This window comes from Benincasa hispida, chromosome 11, assembly GCF_027475165.1.
Source record: "Benincasa hispida cultivar pf3 chromosome 11, pf3_genome.v1.1, whole genome shotgun sequence".
Lineage (NCBI taxonomy): Eukaryota > Viridiplantae > Streptophyta > Magnoliopsida > Cucurbitales > Cucurbitaceae > Benincasa > Benincasa hispida.
This window is the reverse complement of record NC_143488.1, coordinates 85,587,409-85,606,895: the sequence shown is the minus strand read 5'-3', so window position 1 is coordinate 85,606,895 and position 19,487 is coordinate 85,587,409. Positions and strand designations below refer to the sequence as shown.

The 19,487-nt window shown below is 30.0% G+C and overlaps 1 pseudogene across 1 annotated transcript; it reads left to right on the top strand.

Moving 5' to 3' along the window:
* Positions 1-10,673: 10,673 nt before the first annotated feature.
* LOC120090882 (2-isopropylmalate synthase 2, chloroplastic-like) lies at positions 10,674-16,344 on the top strand (annotated as a pseudogene). The gene is made up of 3 exons (XR_016524646.1): positions 10,674-11,318; positions 14,977-15,190; positions 16,175-16,344. The product of XR_016524646.1 is annotated as a 2-isopropylmalate synthase 2, chloroplastic-like (transcript).
* Positions 16,345-19,487: the final 3,143 nt, after the last annotated feature.

Sequence of the window (19,487 nt, the reverse complement as noted above, 5' to 3'; positions counted from 1 at the left end):
ACTCCATTTCTTTTTTCCATCTTTTTCTCTCTCTCGGTTTTCTTCATCCACCGGGTTCCACAACTCGGTTCTGAGTCCAGAGGATAGTAAGTCAACTCTAGTGGTGGTCTGGAAGAGTTCGAGTTGAGATTCAACGAGAAAAAGTGGTGTTCGGGAGCTACAAAGGTAATTATAATTACTGTTTTTCCTTCAAATTGCATGTTTTTTTCCTTTAAGTTAAAAGCAATTAAATTGTAATTAGATCCTAATTCCGCTGCGTATGTCTCGTGTTCCATCACGCATAGCTCTTCGCCGCATCACTTAGCTCTGATCAAATGTAAACGATCGTGTAAGCGATCGCTCAATGCTATCGCATAGCTCTTCGCTGCATCACTTAGCTCCTGATCAAAGGTAAACAATCGTGTAAACGATCGCTAAACGCCATCACATAACTCTTCGTCGCATTGCTTAGCTTCCACCCGAAGCTACACGATCATGTAGTGCCATCGCATAGCAAAACAATGCATCGCTTAGCTCCCGAGGTAGACGATCGTCTAGCGCACAACACCTAAACGATTAACACCCGAAGTTACACGATCGTTTAGATTTTCCTTCATGTCGTCTAAAGCATGATGCTAAACAATCATTTAGCTACTGAAGCTCAACGACGATATGAACAGAGGTTAATCGTCTTGAATCTACAACTCGATCCCTTCACTTGTTTCTTCGAATTATAGCTTAATTTCAACTCTAATGACTCCAAATAAATTATAGGCTCTTGGGAAGACATTAAAGCTCATCAAGCAAGAGCCAATTACAAATTTAAACGGGCAATAAAAGAGAAAATAAAGGCCAAATCTCAGAAAACCATATCATTACAGCAGTTTCATATTTTCATACAAAACATCCACCAAACCAGAATTAATCTGAATCGAATGCTTATAAGATGCTTTGATACCAGTTGTTGGATCGACACCATCATACAGCGGAAGAGTTTAGGATCCATAAAAAATCTAATTGATTAATTTTGGTTGAAAAGAAACATGCTAAAACAGAGTATAATGGGTTTCAAGAATATACTTTGGCCGAACCATCGAAATCTCCATTTTTCAGCTGCAAAATCCTCCAAATCCTTGTGTAGACCACCACAAGATCTTCCTTACTATCATCTTGGTGCTCTAGATTGAGTTGTGGAACTCAAAATAAGCTGGAATCAAAGGAAAAATGGAGAAAGTTCACTGAACCAACCCATTGAAGAACACCTTCTTCATCCGAATTTTTCAGCAAAAATTCAGTCAGTTCATCCTTCATTCTTCACTCCAATATCTTCAATATATTGTAGACTATCATGCAAAGAGATGTGTTGCATGGGATGCAGCTCATGCTAGGAGTAAACCAAAGAAGAGATGGTGGGTTCCTTGTAAGCTACTTTCAAGATGAACTTGAAAAACCCATTTTTCAAGTTTGTGTGATTATTCAATTTCCAAAATCTATTTTGATTTTAAAATCATATTTTATTTCTAAAATCAAAATTCATTAATTTTACAAATTAATTTTCTAATAAAATTAATAAATAATTATTTAAACAATTTAAATAATTCTAATTAATTTAATATCCAATATTAAATTAATTTTTACACAAATTCATCTTCATATATTTAAATCATATTTAAATATATTTTCTCCAATTCTTTTTTATTCCAATTTGAACGTTTCAAATTAACTTATCACACTACTCTAGAACTAATCTACTTTCGAGCTAGTAGGGGAACCTCATGAACCTACAGATCATAAGCTCTAACGATCCAAGATTAAACTCACTCGATCTAACCCCCATTCGTTAACTAATGGGTCACTCCACTAAAGCCCATAGTTGAACTCCCTTCATTGTAGATATATTTTATTCACTTGATATAACCATGATTAGTAAGTTAACCCTTCACAAGTTGTTCGTAATAACGGCTAGGTCAAATCTTTATTTTACCCCCGAAATTACCTTTTGCTCCTTAAATCCCCACTGATCCCCTAATAAACAATTGTTTTGTGATCCAATCATAAAACCAAGCCCTCACATACCAAATGAGAGTGTAGAATCCCTTGTTTAAGCCTCAGAATCATCATTTAAGGGGAACAACTTCTCTACTATCCCTAAAGCGAGTAGGAGTGAATTCCCTCTTGCACCCTATATCCCCAGCTATCTATTCAGTCTTACTTCTGAAATGGCAGTCGTGTTGAGTCGAAGTTGTTGAGCCAACCCTCACCTATGCAAATCTAAGGGCAATCTCGAATAAATAGGAGTTCATAGTTAGCTCAGGATTAAGGTCAAGTTACCTAGGTCATCGTTTTGAAATAGTCAGTCTTAAATAGTAAACAACGTTATAAAGTAAAAGTGACTCATTTCGTGGTCCGATCTTGTACAAACTCTTTTGCACAAGGACACCCTCATTCCTCATGTCCAACATGAACGAATTAGGATCACTTCTTTTGTAGCACTTTACAACTTCTTGTAACAACTACAGAGCAGGCCGTATCCAATAGTGTTACCAGAATAAGGTACCCAACCTTATCCATGTACTATAGATCATTTTGACTATTTACTCGAACAAGTTCAAGTACTCATCCAATAGTCAAGGGACTTTTAGGTTTATTAGATTTCTATTCAATAACACCTTTATTGAATTTTCAAAATAAGCTTCATTGTTTACATACCACGAGTTTTAGGACATAAAACCCAAAAGGTTCATCTAGTCAAGCACATTTATCTCAAGAGTTTAGAATGCCTTGACATAATTGGAGGGTTATGAATCCACATATTCGCTATATGGGTTTAAAAAAAGCCCAAGACATCATATCTGATGATGAGGTGTAGGATCCATTAACTAACAAGCAAGCAATGGAAGATGTCGATAAAAATGAGCGAATTAAAGCCATAAATCTAGAAATGAAGTCAATGTACTTCAACTTTGTCTGGAATTTTGTAGATCAACCTGATGGAGTAAAATCTATAAGTTGCAATGGATCTACAAAAGAAAAAGAGATGTAGATGGTAAGGTACAGACCTTTAAGACTAGACTAGTGGCAAAAGGTTATACCCAAATTGAGGGAGTGAACTATAAAGAAACTTTCTCACCTGTTGTCATGCTTAGATCGATCTGGATTCTCTTATCCATTGCCACATATTATGATTATGAGTACATAAGAAAACGTAATTGCAAGAAAGGTTAAAAGATCATATATTTACTTAGATTTTGTATTAAGTTTTATAGATCTAAAGTTTCCTACAAATAACTCTCTTATCTTTCTCTCCAATCATAAAACAACAAGATTAAAATCTTCATTCTTCTCTTTATTGCTCTTTTAAGATCAATTGGTCAAAAGAATAGTGTTTTTAGTTGTAGAGTTTTTAGCTTAACCTTTTAGTGCAAATTACTTTGAGCTATACAACGTTTCAGTTGAGTTGTTGTATACCAGATGGGACAAGTCAGAGAATATGTTGCACTAGTAATTGATATTATAAATACAATACACACTGCAAATGGAATTTTTTTAAAATAATGTTATTTTAATATATATTAACAAAAATAGGGTAGGGCTGAAAAGATGGACAAAAATAGGTGTTTTAATTATAGGGTTGAAAAGATTGACAAAAATAGGTATTTTAATCGTGTACCCAGTACATGATTAGATCTAAATCGTGTACCCGGTACACGAGTGCCTGTAATCTTGCACGCGGAGACTGCCAATGTGACAGTCATGCAACGTTGGCTGAGGTAATCGTGTACAGGTACACGATTACCCTAAGTCGTATATCGAGTACACGACTTCATTCTCCATTAAACCGCGGTGCCTCTTCTGCTTCCTCCTGCTCCGAAAACCATCTGAATCCTTCTTCTTCCATCTTAAAACCATTACCATCGTAGCCTTCTTCTTCCTCCAATTCCGTGAGCCGATCTACCGAAGGGTTTTCTCCATCCGAAACGTTTTCTTTGATCGAGGTAAAGTTTTTTCTTTAAGTTTTCCCAATATATGATTTTGTTTATAAAAATGAGGATCAAGTTCGAAAATGTATAGTTTATGGATCCATGATTTAAATGTATAATCTTCATATATATATAATTTTGTTTGCATTTGGGCTGAATTAAATGTGTAGTTTATGGATCCATGATTTATTTTTTGGATATATATTGAACTTAGAAATTAGAGTTTGTTGGGCTATTTTTTTGGATGATTATGTTGGCCTATTTGTTGCGCTAATTTAAGAAAATATATGTATATGTTTATAAAAATGAAGATTGCTTCATATATATATATATATATATATATATATATATATATATATATATTAGACTGAATTAAATGTATGATTCATGGATATACTATTTTATTTTTATTTGGGTTGATTTAAATGTATAGTTTATGGATCTTAGATTTGGGTTGATTTAAATTTATAATGTTTAGATCTTATATGTTAACTTAGAAATTGGATTTTGTTGGGTTGACATAATAACATATTTTTTGTCAACTATAATAGTTGAAAAAATTATAATAAATATGTCGATGCGTCCTGAAGATTTAGTTGTTCTTGAACCTAGAAATAATGGAGACGGTGATATATGAATTATTTGGAAACGATAGTAGTGGGGAACATGATCTTAAGTTGGTACCGTCAAATATGTTCACTCAAATAGATTGGAAAATTACAAATTCAACATGTGAATAAGGGTCAACTTTGGAGGAAAAGAGTATATGTGTAGATAATTGTAGTTTAATACAGAAAGGAATGTTATTTAATACTAAAGAAGATTTACAGCTTGCTATAAAAAAATATTGTGTGACAAAACACTATGAGATTATTGTAGTGGAATCAAATCAAGATCTTTGGTATGTCAAATGTAAACAGTGGAAGGATGGTTGTGATTAGAGGTTACGGGCATGTCGGCGTGAAACTCATGGGATGATCGAAATCACCAAATTTCAAGGGAACACTCATGTTTGTTTTCAGAATTAACACATGATCATTCACAGCTTGATTCAAATTTTATGAGTATGGAAACACAAAATTTGGTTAGAGCTGATCTGGGTACCTGTGGCCCTACTCCAAGAATCAATTAAAAAACAATATAGCTATAATGTTAATTATAGACAGGCATGGTAAGCCAAGGGAAAAGCGTTGATTGCTGTGTTTGGTGATTGGGAGAAATCATATTCAGAGCTTCTGTATTGGTTGAGTGCTCTTGTTCATTACAATCCAAGAACACGATCAGATTGGTATTTCCTTCCGTCTAATGTGCCAAATACGACTATTTTTTGTCGAGTTTTTTGGTCCTTCGGTCCTGCAAGAGAAGGGCTCAAACATTGTAGGCCATTAATCTAGATCGATGGAATTCATCTCCACGGAAAGTATAAGGAAAAATTATTGACCGCCTTATCTATTGATGCAAACTGGCATATATTTTCCCTTACTTTTGCTATTGCTGAAAGTGAAAATCCGTCATGTTGGTTATGGTTTTTGTGGGCATGGTGTGAATATGTTACCCAAAGAGATGGTATTTGCTTGATTTCTGATAGACATGGCATTTTTACCGCAATTAATAATGAGGAAATTGATTGGAATGAACTTAGAGCGTACCATCAATATTGTCTTCACCATGTTACCAGTAATTTCAATACGAAATATAAATCAAAGCAACTAAAAGATTTTGTGTTTAAGGTAGGAAATCAACACCAAAGGCGCAAGTTCATTTGGTGCATGAAAGAATTGAAACAATTGAACCTTGAATGCCTTGAATATTTTTCAGATATTAACTTGGAAAAATGGACCCAATCACATGACGGTGGGTACCGCTATGAGTGAATGACAAGTAATGCAATTGAATGCATGAATGGTGTTTTTAAAGGTGCTAGAATGTTGTCAATTACTTCTTTGGTTAGGCTAACATTTTATCGCACAATACTGTATTTTGAACGTCGAAGACAAAAGATCAGTGAAACACTCGATCATGGGGACATGTATACAGAATATGTCCTGAGAAAATTAAGAGGTGGGAAAAATGAGCATCTACGCACACAGTGACATCTATTGACAGGGAAACTCAAGCTTTTGAAGTACAAACTGACATAAGTATGATTTCTCTCTATAAAGGACAACACACACAAGTTTTGAGCTTGAAACAAGGAACTTGTTCTTGTAATAAGTGGTAGTCATTCAAGATTTCACGCTTTCATGTAATTGCAGTTTGTAATCACATGCATTTGACATACATACCTCTTATTGATGAATGTTACAAATTGTCCAATTTCAAGTGATTTTATGAAGGTCGCTTCCATCCAATAGAACACCCAGATTATTGGCCAGAATTATTATTTACAGAAGTTTGTTCGTATGCGGACTTACTAAGAGAACAGGGTCGGCTAAAAAATACGTGCATTCATAATGAAATGGATTGCAGAGAGGCAAGTCAAAAAGTTCAATGTAGAATTTGCAAGACAGATGGACATAACAGACATACTTGTTCACAATGTACATTAGGTGCTTCGTCTTCGGGTCATTAGGTGTATTTTTTATGTACTTATATTTTTTATGTAATTGTATATTTTATGTACTTGTATTTTTTATGTAATTGTATTTTTTATGTACTTATATTTTTTATGTAATAGTTTCATTTTATGTAATTGTACTTTTTATGTAATGAATTTATTTTTCATGTAATTGTATCTTTTTATGTACTTTTTATGTATCTTTTATGTGATGGATTTTATTATGTAATATAATTTGAACTTCTTAGGTAATGAAGTCTGGTCCTTCTAATCCTGTACAACTATATCAACATAATACGCATCGTTCACAATTGGATTTATACACTCCCAGCACTACACCAGATTGATTTGAGAGGTAAACACGACCAAGAATGGTGTCAAATTCACGCGGAATATATATCCTACTAGCATGGACGATATGATCGATGTGCACAGGGAGAAATAACAAATGGGCCAGCGGTATCAAATGACAACTTTTCCTAGTACGATTCAATCACGAGGCGATGCTTACTATTACTGCATGGTAAGAGATTTAAAATCAGATATTTCCATATATATGACATGAATATTGTTTAATATTTATTTTTTCATCGTATAGAATAATTTTATTGGAGATGTACAACAATATTCAGTGCAGCACAACTTACCAGAGTTGGGTTCAATGTGTCACCAAACATTAGTCAACATAGAAAAAACAAGACGACTCAATGTTGCTGACACTGATCGAAGACGTATTCATCGTAGACGACAACGACAGCAGAGTGAAGTTAATTTAGAGGCACACGAAGACAACCCCATGTGGGGTAAGGACCAGTGGGGTCGTCTTTAACTTTCTTGTAAACTTCAATTTTCAAATTAAAGAACTATTTATAAATCTTCTTTAGTATCATAACATCTTTTTTTTTGTAATATGAGTGCAGAATAATTATGTTTTCATTGTAGATTAAATATATAATTAAGTTTAATAATGAAGGAATTTGTGGACCGGTCCTAAAGTCTTAATATTGTTGTACATCTCCAATTAAAAAAATAATTAGTCCATGCGACCGGTCAACCAAGTCAACCGATGTGGTGTTGACTGGATTAAATGCTAATCGTGTACCCCGATTCTTCTAAATGCTAATCGTGTACTCTGTACACGATATCTCTACCCTACTTTTGTCAATACTTTTCATTCCCACCTATTTATAAAAATACTTTTCCATATACCCAATTTTTGTAAATAGTTTGAAAATACACTATATTTTTTTTAACTTCATCCCCGCAAATGACTTGAATCTCAATATTCAAGAGGGAAAAATATCTGCCTATATAACCTAATTGTTCCCAATATTTACTCCAATTTCTTATATTATTTATGTGTGTGTATGAAAAAGAATGCATAAACTTTATGAACCCTTTTGATATTCCAAACTATAGTACTTTTTAGAAGGAAACAAAGACGCATCTCATTGGAAATCAATTAATTCCTATTCACATTACCTGAAGAAATTACAAATTAGTTTTAACCGAGGATGAAAAGATTGATGTTAATATTGATATCGGTAACTAAAAAATTTTAATTTAGACAGAGCAAATGTAGGAGCCCTGATATAGTAAAAGTTTTTTTTTTTCTGAAATAAATATGATAAATGGTTAGAAATTGTCTCTTCAAGCTTTCATTTTACAAAACTAACACACATTTTGAAAAGTCATTCAACTAGTTTTTCTTAATCCATTTCAGATAAGATTAGCCATCGACATTTAATTAAAAAATTAACTTTTTCTTACTTATCGGCCTTCTTGATACATCTCGGCCATTATCCACCGAGATTCAGTTAATTTTTTCAAATATTATATAATCTTCCCAAATCTTATATACTTTCAAATATTTTCGTAATTAACTTATCTTTACTAAATATTATAACATAATTTTTCAAATATTTTCCATAATTATATGAATTTCCAAACTTTCAAATGGATTTATCAATTATATAAATGGATCTCAAGTTATTACATTTTAATTTTTTAAATTTTGCAAAAAAAGAAAAATGGTAAGATATGGAAAATATATAAAATCTATGTACTAATTTAGGGTAGATTAACACCGATATTTTATATATTTGAGCTTTCTCGATGAATTGTCAGACAAATTAACACCAAGATTCTACATATTTCTCATATTTTACTTAATTGTTTTTGCAAAATTTGTTTTTTTTTTATCAAATTTTAAAAATCACAATCAAATCACTTGAAAATCATTTGGATAATTCTGAAATTCAATGTAATTGTGGAACATAAATGGGGTTAAAGATTTGAAAAGTTATGTAAATATTTGATATAATAATTGGTTGAATTTGCAGAAATTTTGAAAATATATAAGACTTAGTATGAGATTTTGGAAGATAATATAATATTTAAAAAAATTAATAAAATCCTGGTGGCTGAGATGTATCGAGAAGGTCTAAATCAATTCGGAAGTAAAAGAAAAAAAACTATTCTAATAAATTTTAAAAAAACATGCTAGTTTTGAAAAATGAAAACTTGAAGAAGCTATTGTTTATAATTTTTCGATAAATATAGTAAAGATTCTAAATTATCTAAATCACAAATTATGTATTTTTAACCCGTAAATATGGTTGAATGGTTAAATTAGGTTATGTATTGAAAAAAAATGGTTGAACTAGTTATCTCCCTTTAAAGTTTGAATGCCCAAAGCTCAATATTACTCTTTTTTTTTCCTCGGATCATAACAAATTCGTACGTAAGTTGAGCTATCTACCTCCTCCTCCGTGCTCTCATTTATTTTAGTTAATATATGAAAACAATATATTATTTTATTATAAGTAATTGTTTTAAATAGTAAAACTGTTGAAAATATTTTGAAACATAACAAAATATAATGTCATTATCTATCAGTGATAGACTGCAGTAAACTTCTATTATTGAGCAAGTCGTGATAGAAGTTTATCGCGATCTAATGACATTTTATTATATTTATAATTAAGTTGACTTATTTTTCCTTATTTAAAAATAAACCTTTTATTAATTACTAATTTAAAAGTTGGGGAGGTTATAAGTTAATAGCTATTTAATGCTGTCTCTAATGGAACCGACTTGGTGGATATGTGAAAAAGATTGGTAATGCATTTACCAAATTGATTGATTTATTTGTCCCAAACTAGACGTTGAGATCTAGAGGTCTCTACTCTATGTGTTCAATTATAAGAACCATTTTAATTGTAAAAAAGTTGAGAAGATTTATGAATTCCTTAATTATTATTAGTTTTTTTGGGTTTTTTTTCCTTTATAGATATTTCTAATCTAATTTTCACAATACTTATTAAATTTCCAATATGGAAAATGATTATAAAATTAGCTTTGATTTTATCCTACCATCCCATGTTTCTATTTTTATTGAAAAATATTAAACTGAGACCTATTGGCTATTTAATTTGGTAACATCCTTGATTCTTGTACTATTAAAAATAAAAAATAAGAATAAGATAAAAATAAACCTTGATTTTTTGTTCTAGTTTTCTGTTTTTAATTAGGGCAAAACTGTATTTGATAACTTTTTTCATATCTTTTTTATTAAAAAATATATAAGATGTTTCATAGACATTTCTTGTCTTCTGTTTTATGAAATTATGAATTAAAAAAATTAATAACGTTAAATAAAAATTAGTTTTTAAATTTAAGAAATTTGTTACATTAGAATGAACTTATTAAAATAGCGAATTAAATTTTAAAACAAAAAGAATGAAGTTCTTCAATTTTACACCTTCTAATAACATTTATATTTTGATTTGAATTTTAACATAAAAATATAAAATTAATTTAAAACTAAGGCATTCTTTAAAAAAAAGATTAAATAAAACATAGGAATAAAAATGAGAATACAATTCTGAAATTTGACCTTTTATTAATTATTTTATAAAACAATTTTGACTTTTTGACTTGTTATGAACGATATTTTTTTCCTCTCTATACTTCCAAAAGCAAGCTGCAAAATTTCACGTGTAAGATTTGAGTTGTCTTCTTTTTTCAAAATATCAGAAGCTACTTTTCCTTTTATTATTCAGCTATAGAGATACCAATCTGTTTTTTTAAAAAATACGATAAAGAATATGTACTGCGTTATTTTATGTCCACAATTATATTGGTGTACTCAAATCACTCCAACAGAGAGAAGGGGAGACCTCAAAGATAATTTTCATTAGCCTTTTGCTGCCAACGTCGATGTCGATTTCGATGTTGATACCGATGACATTGTCAATACCTAATAACTATGTTAATATTGGCCGTCGTCCAATAACATCATGTTGTGTAGCTTCTTCGATTCAATAACGTCCACCCTATATCCCGAATCACATTCCGGATGCTTCCTACGTTCGCGTATTCGACACTACTCTTCGTGATGGTGAGCAATCCCTAGGTGCAGCTCTGACGTCGAAGCAAAAGCTCCACATTGCCCATGAGCTTGTGAAACTCGGTGTCGATGCAATTGAGGCGGGGTTCCCGACAGCCTCAAGGTAGGACTTTGAGGCTGTGGAGATGGTTGCGAAAGAGGTCGGGAATGTGGTCGGTAAGGACCGGTACGTGCCAGTGATTTGTGGTTTCTCGAGGTGTATCGGAGTGATGTTCGAGCTGCATGGGAGGCTGTAAAGTATGCCAAGAGACCAAGGATACATATGTTCATAGCAACAAGTGAATTTCATTTGAAGCATAAGCTTAGAAAGACAAGAGGGGAAGTGGTTGAGATTGTTAGGAATATGGTGAGGTTTGCATGACGTTGAGTTTAGTCCTCAGGATGCTGGCAGGTAATTTCTTCTTCATTTCTACATGTTGTCGAAAAATAATAAAAATACTAACCTATCGACACGTTAGTAAAGATCTTCTACTAATCAATAATCACTACAACAAAATCCATATATACTAGTTTCAATTTATGGTGATCACTTATCTAAAATTTAATAAAACCAAAGAAAACCAAAAATACGAAATAACTCGAAATCCCACCGTTCAAAAAGCAATAGAGAGGGGAAGAGAGAGAGAGAGGGGAAAACAAAAGAAAAGGGTAGAAACCTCACCTAAAAATTGACTAAACATGAAACTTGGCCATGGCCCACGGGTAAGGCCTAAACCACACTTTGACACATTAAAATCTAAAGCACCTACCCTCCCTCCTTTTTCTCAATTATTGGCTAAGTGAAAAAAAAATATATTTGGTTGTATCTCAAAACTGCATTCAATTACACAATTTAAAAAGACGTTTGGACAAGAGTTATCATCAAAATATAATAACCACCTAACTATTTTAAAACCTCCAATTAGCTACCATTAACACTATTTCAAAATCTCCATTTGCTACGATATTTACTATTTACTACAGGTTCTACTATTTTATATTCATCATTTTTTTATTATTTGCTATGTGTTTACTATTTCTTTCTCAAACTAAAATAATTTACACTTCGAACATATACTATTATAACCCAAACTAAAATAATCTACACCCGAACACAAGCTATCATAACCTAGAATTATAATAACTAACTCATTGCCCCAAACGTTCCCTAAATATTTAACTATAAATTGTCGTGGGGCAAGTTTCTCTTTTTTTAAGAAAATTTATATTTTTTCTTGATTAAAGAAATGTATGAAGATGGATATAGTTAGCATTACTCTAAGTGATTATAGATTTTATCCTTTGGTTTCCATTCCATTTGAGTACCATATCCCTCCTTCCCATCTTTTTGTTTTTTGTTTTCCAATTATTTAGAGTCCGCCATTTCTCCCTTTTTTTTTTTTCGTTTCTAATTTTTTTTGTCCCTTTTTTTAAGAATTAGAAAGAGAGACGTTAATAACTATCTTTAGTTCTTACTTCTTGAAAAAAAAAATGTAGAACCAAAATTATATTTGATAAAGTTTCTTTTTTCTTGTTTTTTAATTAAACAAATTTATTGCACATATTAAAGTATCATTTTGTTCTCTATCATTTCAAAATTGTTCGATTTTATTCCATATACTTTCAAATGTCCACTTTTAGTCCATGTACTTCCAATAAATCTTAACGTTGCACTACTAGTTCATTGTTGACTTTTTAAAATTAACTTTTGTTATATATGAGCATTTTCATAATAAATTTTGATAACATATTCACATATTGTATATTTTTTTTACATGAAATTATTATTATTATTTATCTAAATTCAATACAAATTAATTTTGATCAATTAAATTTAAGATTTATTAAAAATATATAAGTATTAAATTTGAACGAACCAAGATTAAAATGATACTCTAACCTAAAATATATAATGTGGATTATATTAAAACAAATCTACAGCCATTACAAAGAGTTTATAGCATTTAATACAATTTCAAGCCCAAAGCTAGATTTTTTAAAAATATAATTCTAATAAATTTTATCCCTCAAATATTGTTCAAATTTGATCTACATTGTATATCTCACTCCAATCAATTTATGTTAAATGATGTCGATTTACACGAGTTAGTCCAAATTAGACTAATTTATTAATTGTCCGACAAGTTTTATAAATTAAATTTTCAACAACATATATCTATGTGTTGACTTGTAATAAAGATATTTAGAACAGAATATCGAGCATACCCCATATTTAATTCAATAATAAACTTTATTCTTATCAAATAAGCCCTTAGGTTAACTATCTATTTTTCTTTTTTCTTTTTTTTTTCTCACCATTTCTTAATGGTAGTCTAGATCTTCTCTATGATAAACAAGATTTAAATTCTACCTCAAACTCGAAACAAAAATAAGTTTTAAAAAATTGTAATCTCGTTCAGTAACAATTTTATTTTTTATTCTTATTTTTAAAAATTAAGTCTAAGACGCTACTTCCACTCCTAAATTTCTTCTTTTGTTATCTACTCTTTACCAATGATTTAAAAAACCAAGCCAAATTTTGAGAACTAAAAAGTAGTTTTCAAAAAGTAGTTTTTGTTTTTGAAATTTGACTAATTTTTAAAAACAAAAATAAAAAACCAAATGGTTACCAAACGGGGCCTACATTTTCAGTTTTCAAAATTAAACACTCATATTGGGTAGAGCACTAAAACATAAAAACCAATAAAGTGAAAACAATATTTTTAGAAAATTTGACTAAAAATTCAACCATTGTATTAAAGAAATATGTAAAAATGCAGATGTAATGGGCTTAATTTTTAAAAACAAAAATAAAAAACCAAATGGTTACCAAACGGGGCTTACATTTTCAGTTTTCAAAATTAAACACTCATATTGGGTAGAGCACTAAAACATAAAACCCAATAAAGTGAAAGCAGTATTTATAGACTTAATTGTCAAAAAGAAAAATAAATATCATATGAAACCTTTAGTGCATGTTTGAGAGTGATTTTGAAATTATTAAATTCACATTTGTCATATTCAAAATCACTTTGAACATGCCTAATTGAATCACTCTAAATTAATTTAATATTTAATTTTACATTTTTAAATGTAATTTTCTTATTATCAAATTTGATTAATGATTAAAAGCATCTTTCAGAATGATTTTGAAAATGTCAAGAATAATTTTAACTATTTTAGAATCACTCCCAAGACAATCTAAATCTCATGAAAAATCTTTTATACCTAGGGCAATTTATTTTTTGGGAAGGTAGGTAACCGAAATCTTAGATACCGGAATTATAGATGTCCGACATCTTTACATTACCATGTTTGTTTTGTAGGAATATTTTTGCAGCTGAAAATATTTTTATAATGCCCGTACGACTATTTATTAATTTATAATTAATTTGATATGATTTAAACTTATATAAGATATTTGTTTTTATCAATTTGAATTTCTTTTAAAATTAATACAATTTATATTATTTTTGTATGTTATTTTTCTCAACAAAATAATATATCATAACTTAAAAATTTCTATAAAATAAATATTTATTTAAATTTCAATTTAAATATATTGCTAAAAAATAATAATAATTACAATATAACCGAAAATATATGTTATATATGGTTGATAGTATATATGTGTGTGCAAAATAAAATAAAAAGGAAGAACAAAAATGGAGGGTAATGCCCTCAACTTGGGAATCTGGAAACTCATCTTTTAGGAGGACATCTTCAGATGCCCTCCATTCGTGCATCCTAGGATGTCCAGAAATCTTTAGATGTATAAACATTTTACAATACCGCAAAACAAACACGCTAATCCAGATGTCTGCTCCATAGAAATCTAGGATGTTCGTGAAACAAACGGCCCCTAAACGTGTGTTTGGTCCAAGGAATTGAATAGTAGGAGGTGTAAATTTCTTTAAAGTTACTAAGAATCATAGCAAGTAAGTTTATCATTAATGAAATTCAAAGTAGTGAACTAGATTGGAAGAATAACCAATGTCCTATAAAATAAATAAATAAATATATAATCAACTGTTTATGTAATTTGGTTTTGTTGTGTTGTATATGATCAGATCTGATAAAGAATTCCTATATGAAATTCTTGGTGAAGTCATAAGAGTTGGAGCAACTACTCTCAACATAACAGATACAGTTGATTATACTGTGCCATTTAAATATGGGAAGTTGATTGCTGATATAAAATCTAACACTCCTGGCTTTCAAAATGTCATCATTTCAACACATTGCCAAAATGATCTTGGACTAGCAACTGCCAACACAATAGCAGTAAGTATTACTAATATGCCCTTTTTTTTTTCTTTTTGCCAAACACCTAATATTCAGTTTCTTTAAACCCAAGTTTTAAAAAAATAGTTTCAAGAAAGTTGTTTATATTTTTAGAATTTGATTAATAATTCAAATATTTTCAAATTATGAAAAAAACAAGTACAAGTAAAAATTATAAAAAAAGAAAAATTAAAATTGTTATCAAATGAGGTTTAAGAAGCATGTTTTATTGACATGATAGAGCTACGATCATTCCAATATATATACTTTTAGGATATAATCATAATTCTAATTATTTATATTATCAAAATTAGTTTGCATTCAAGGGAAAAATATCTTTAATACTATTATTGTCTAAAAAATTTAGGTCAATTTTGATAACTATTTGATTTTTTGTTTCTGTTTTTTTTTTTAAAATTAAACATATTTCATCCACATTTTTTACCATGGTTTGCGTCTTTAAATACAGGGGTTGAATTCTTAGCCATTAGTGAAAAGTAAATAACAAAATGAAGAAATTTGAAGTTTGAAATAGTGTCCATAAGCTTAATTTTAAAAAATAAAATGGTTACCAAACGGGACAATATTGTTTGTCAAGAACATTTGAAGAGACTCATAAAATAAAATAATATATTATCTAATGATTAGTCCAAATATGAGTGAAAAAAAGTATATGTGTGATGATCGCAAAATCCGGATAAGGAAATTCACTTGACCTTCACATGCCTTGTAAATTTATTATTTTGGAGAAGAAAGACAATCTACAAGACAAGAAAAGAAAATACCGGTGTGGTGCCTATCACAGAACGTTCGATGTTTAAGTTAATGTCTAGCAAAAGAGATAGAGCAAGCTAGAGTTGAACGAGTAGAACTTACCTTTTGCAGGGTTGTCATGCTCTATTTATAATGGAGCATAGGGGTCTTTTTTATCCCTTTCGGATTTGGAATCTACGTCCTCTACTTATTTGAAAATCGAACATTTAGGACTGGATTTGGACCACTAGGGATGTTCCAGAATAGAGGGTCGATCCGGATTGGCCACTCGCGAGGGATTACTGAGTTTGGCGTCAGTTTGACCTGGGCCTCAACTATCGAGATCGAGACGATCCAATCGGGTCTTGGCCAAATTACCTTTTCTCCCTATTTATTATAAATCCTCCTAGTCCTACTACCGGTCACTTTTGGATTTTTTTTTTTTTTTTTGGATTAACTCTCTTAATTTTACTTTTATCTTTATGTTTTACCGATTTGAAATTATCCATAACAACGTGTAAGAAATCTTTTCTAAGATATAGACTTTTTTTTATCGGTTGATCTTTGCTCCAAGTTCCAAGATAAGGCAGGTTTGATTTTGGTCTCTTTGGTGCAAGGCAAGTTGAGGTCACAATAAATGGCATAGGTGAGAGAGCTGGAAATGCTTCGCTAGAGGAGGTAATTTATTTATATCTATCATATATGGGACTCTTATATCCTAAATGAACTAAAAGAAAACAAAATTTGCTTTAATTAACAATAAAATTTATTTGAGGAGAAACAAATTAGATCGTATCATTATCAAATTGAAGGTAAAATAGATGCATTTTTTTCCTATCCCAAATCCCGAAAGTTACCTAGAGACACTCACACTAACCTGCTTAATTTGGTGATCAATAAACACGATATATATTTACTTTTACCAATGAAATAATATTGTTTTCTAAAATTTCATACCATTTTATCCTTAGATGACAACAATCATATCTAACATCAAATAGAAGTTCAAAGCATCTTTTAGTTAAACATATTTATATCCTTTAATCTTATTGTAAGTTCATCGTTACGTGGTTTTTTATTTTCAATACTTGCGAGATAGGAAGATGAAATATCGACTTTTGATATGATAATAGACATCTTTATCCACGTATCTATTTTCGAGTTGAATCTAAATTGCTTTAATATCAAATTAATAGAACAACTTAAAGCAAAAACTATTATGCGTAATGAATATATAGGAGTGTTGATATCTTCAATTCCAATTATCATTTTAATTACAAAAAGAAGTTATTAAAAATGATGTGATAAAATTATTGAAAATAAAAAGGGTTATTTTAAATTAAATGAGAAGGGTAGGTAAAATTGAGTGTTATATATTCTTCAGGTAGAAGAGTATGATTGAATCTACAGCCACACAAAGCTATTGTTGGAGCTAATGCTTTTGCTCATCAAAGTGGCATTCACCAGGTCACTCTTCATCTATTTTTACTCATTGATACACTTTTCTTTGGTCTTATCTTCATTTTAGATATATAAATTATCGTAACTTTACTTTTAATTTCTCGTAAAAGAACCTCGTATTACTAGAGATATAGTTTTCATCACTTATATATTATGGATCTTTTCCCTATCTAATAATCTTGGGATTTTGATTGCGCTTCAACAATATTTCTCCTCTCGAATAAAAGACGACCAAAGTCTCCTCTCGGATAATGATTTGTTAGTGTTTGCTCTCAAACAATCACTTTTAGCTAAACAACTGGAGTCCATTACTTGTTTGATTAGCACAACTGAGGAACATAATGACTACGTTATATATCGATGCACACACCTATACACATATCTAAGTAAAGATTGTAGCTTTGATACCATTTCTATGTTAGGGCATAGCTTACCTCTCTATATCTCTATGATGGCTTGTGATATTGTCTCACTTTGAGCATAAAATTAAATATTACAGTTGTGTTTTTGGAATCCCCCAAAATGTCTCGTATTAATGGAGATATTGTCCCATTCTCTATTTATATATGATATCTTCTCCTTTTTTAAGTTAACGCGGAACTTTGGTCACACTTCCAATAATTCTTTCCTTGAATGAAGGACCTCCAAAGTCTCTCTCTAGAGATTTATTTGACATTTTTAAATAAAATATAGAGACATGTTAGATCTAGTATTACAAGTTTAAGGACCTATTAGATACTTGTTAAAATTTATAAATTTATTATGAAACTTTAGGAACTTAAATTGTATGGTTAAATATGATATTTGGTAAACAGGATGGGATGCTTAAGCACAAAGGTACTTACGAAATCATTCCTCCTGAAGATATTGGCTATGAACGATCCAATAATGCTGGTATTGTTCTAGGAAAGCTTAGGTATGCTCTGTTTCTTTAATTACTGTTATGGGCCCTGCTGGTTTAAAAAAGAAGAAGAAAAAATGTTCAACTTAAGACTTCAGTTTTCAAAGACATTTTAAATAAATAAGCTTAGTTTTAGTTTAATGTGGTTTGTTTTATGGGAAAATAATTTATTTCACTTTGGTAATCTTTTTGTTGTTTATTTTTTATTTTTGAAAATTAAGTATATTTCTTTCTCATTTCGTATCATGATTTGTATCTTTCGTAAATATAATAATGGTTGAATTCTTAATTAAATTGGAAAAAAAAAAAAAAAAACATGAACAAGTATTGAAAAGCTATTTTTTAATTTTCAAAATTTGGTTTGGTTTTTTAAGCCTTAGTAAAAAGTAGATATAAATGAAGAAATTTGGAGGTAGAAGGAGTGGTCTATGGACTTAATTTTTTTTTAAAAAAACAAAATAGTTATCAAACAAGACATTTATTTTTAGTTTTCTATTTTTGAAATTTATATTCGTTTCCTCTAAAATTCCTTACTATGATTTTTATTTCCTTAAAAAAATATTTAAATTCTTCATTAAAATCTAAGTACGATAACAAGTATTCTAAAACTATTTTTTTTAATCTTCAAAATTTGATTTGGTTTTCGAAAATATTGATAGAAAATAGATTAAACAACATAGAAATTTATGGGTGAAAGTAGAATTTAGAAACTTGATTTTCAAAAATAAAAAATAAAAAAACGAAATGATTATCAAATAAAACTTGAAAAAAAAAATCCCCATGTTATATATATATTTCTAATGAAACTAGCATTCAACATAAGAGATATTATAATAATATTAAGGGAAAATAGCAACTTATACCCCTAAATTGCAGAGGTTAGTATCAATTATAATCTTAAACTAATAATTATATCAATTTAAACCAATTTTTGTAAGTATATCAATTTATATTGTATGTTACGCTACATTTAAAGAAACATTATGTGTCACTTGTAATTTAACAATTAAACCCAAAAATTAAACTTTCATAAGTAAATCAATTTAAATTCTCACAGGATATAAGGTTACAAATTAAACTTTCATAAGTAAATCAGTCTCACGGGATATTTTCTAAACAAAATTGAAAGAAGGTTACAAATTTGATACACTTACAAAATAGGTTTAAATTGATACAATTACT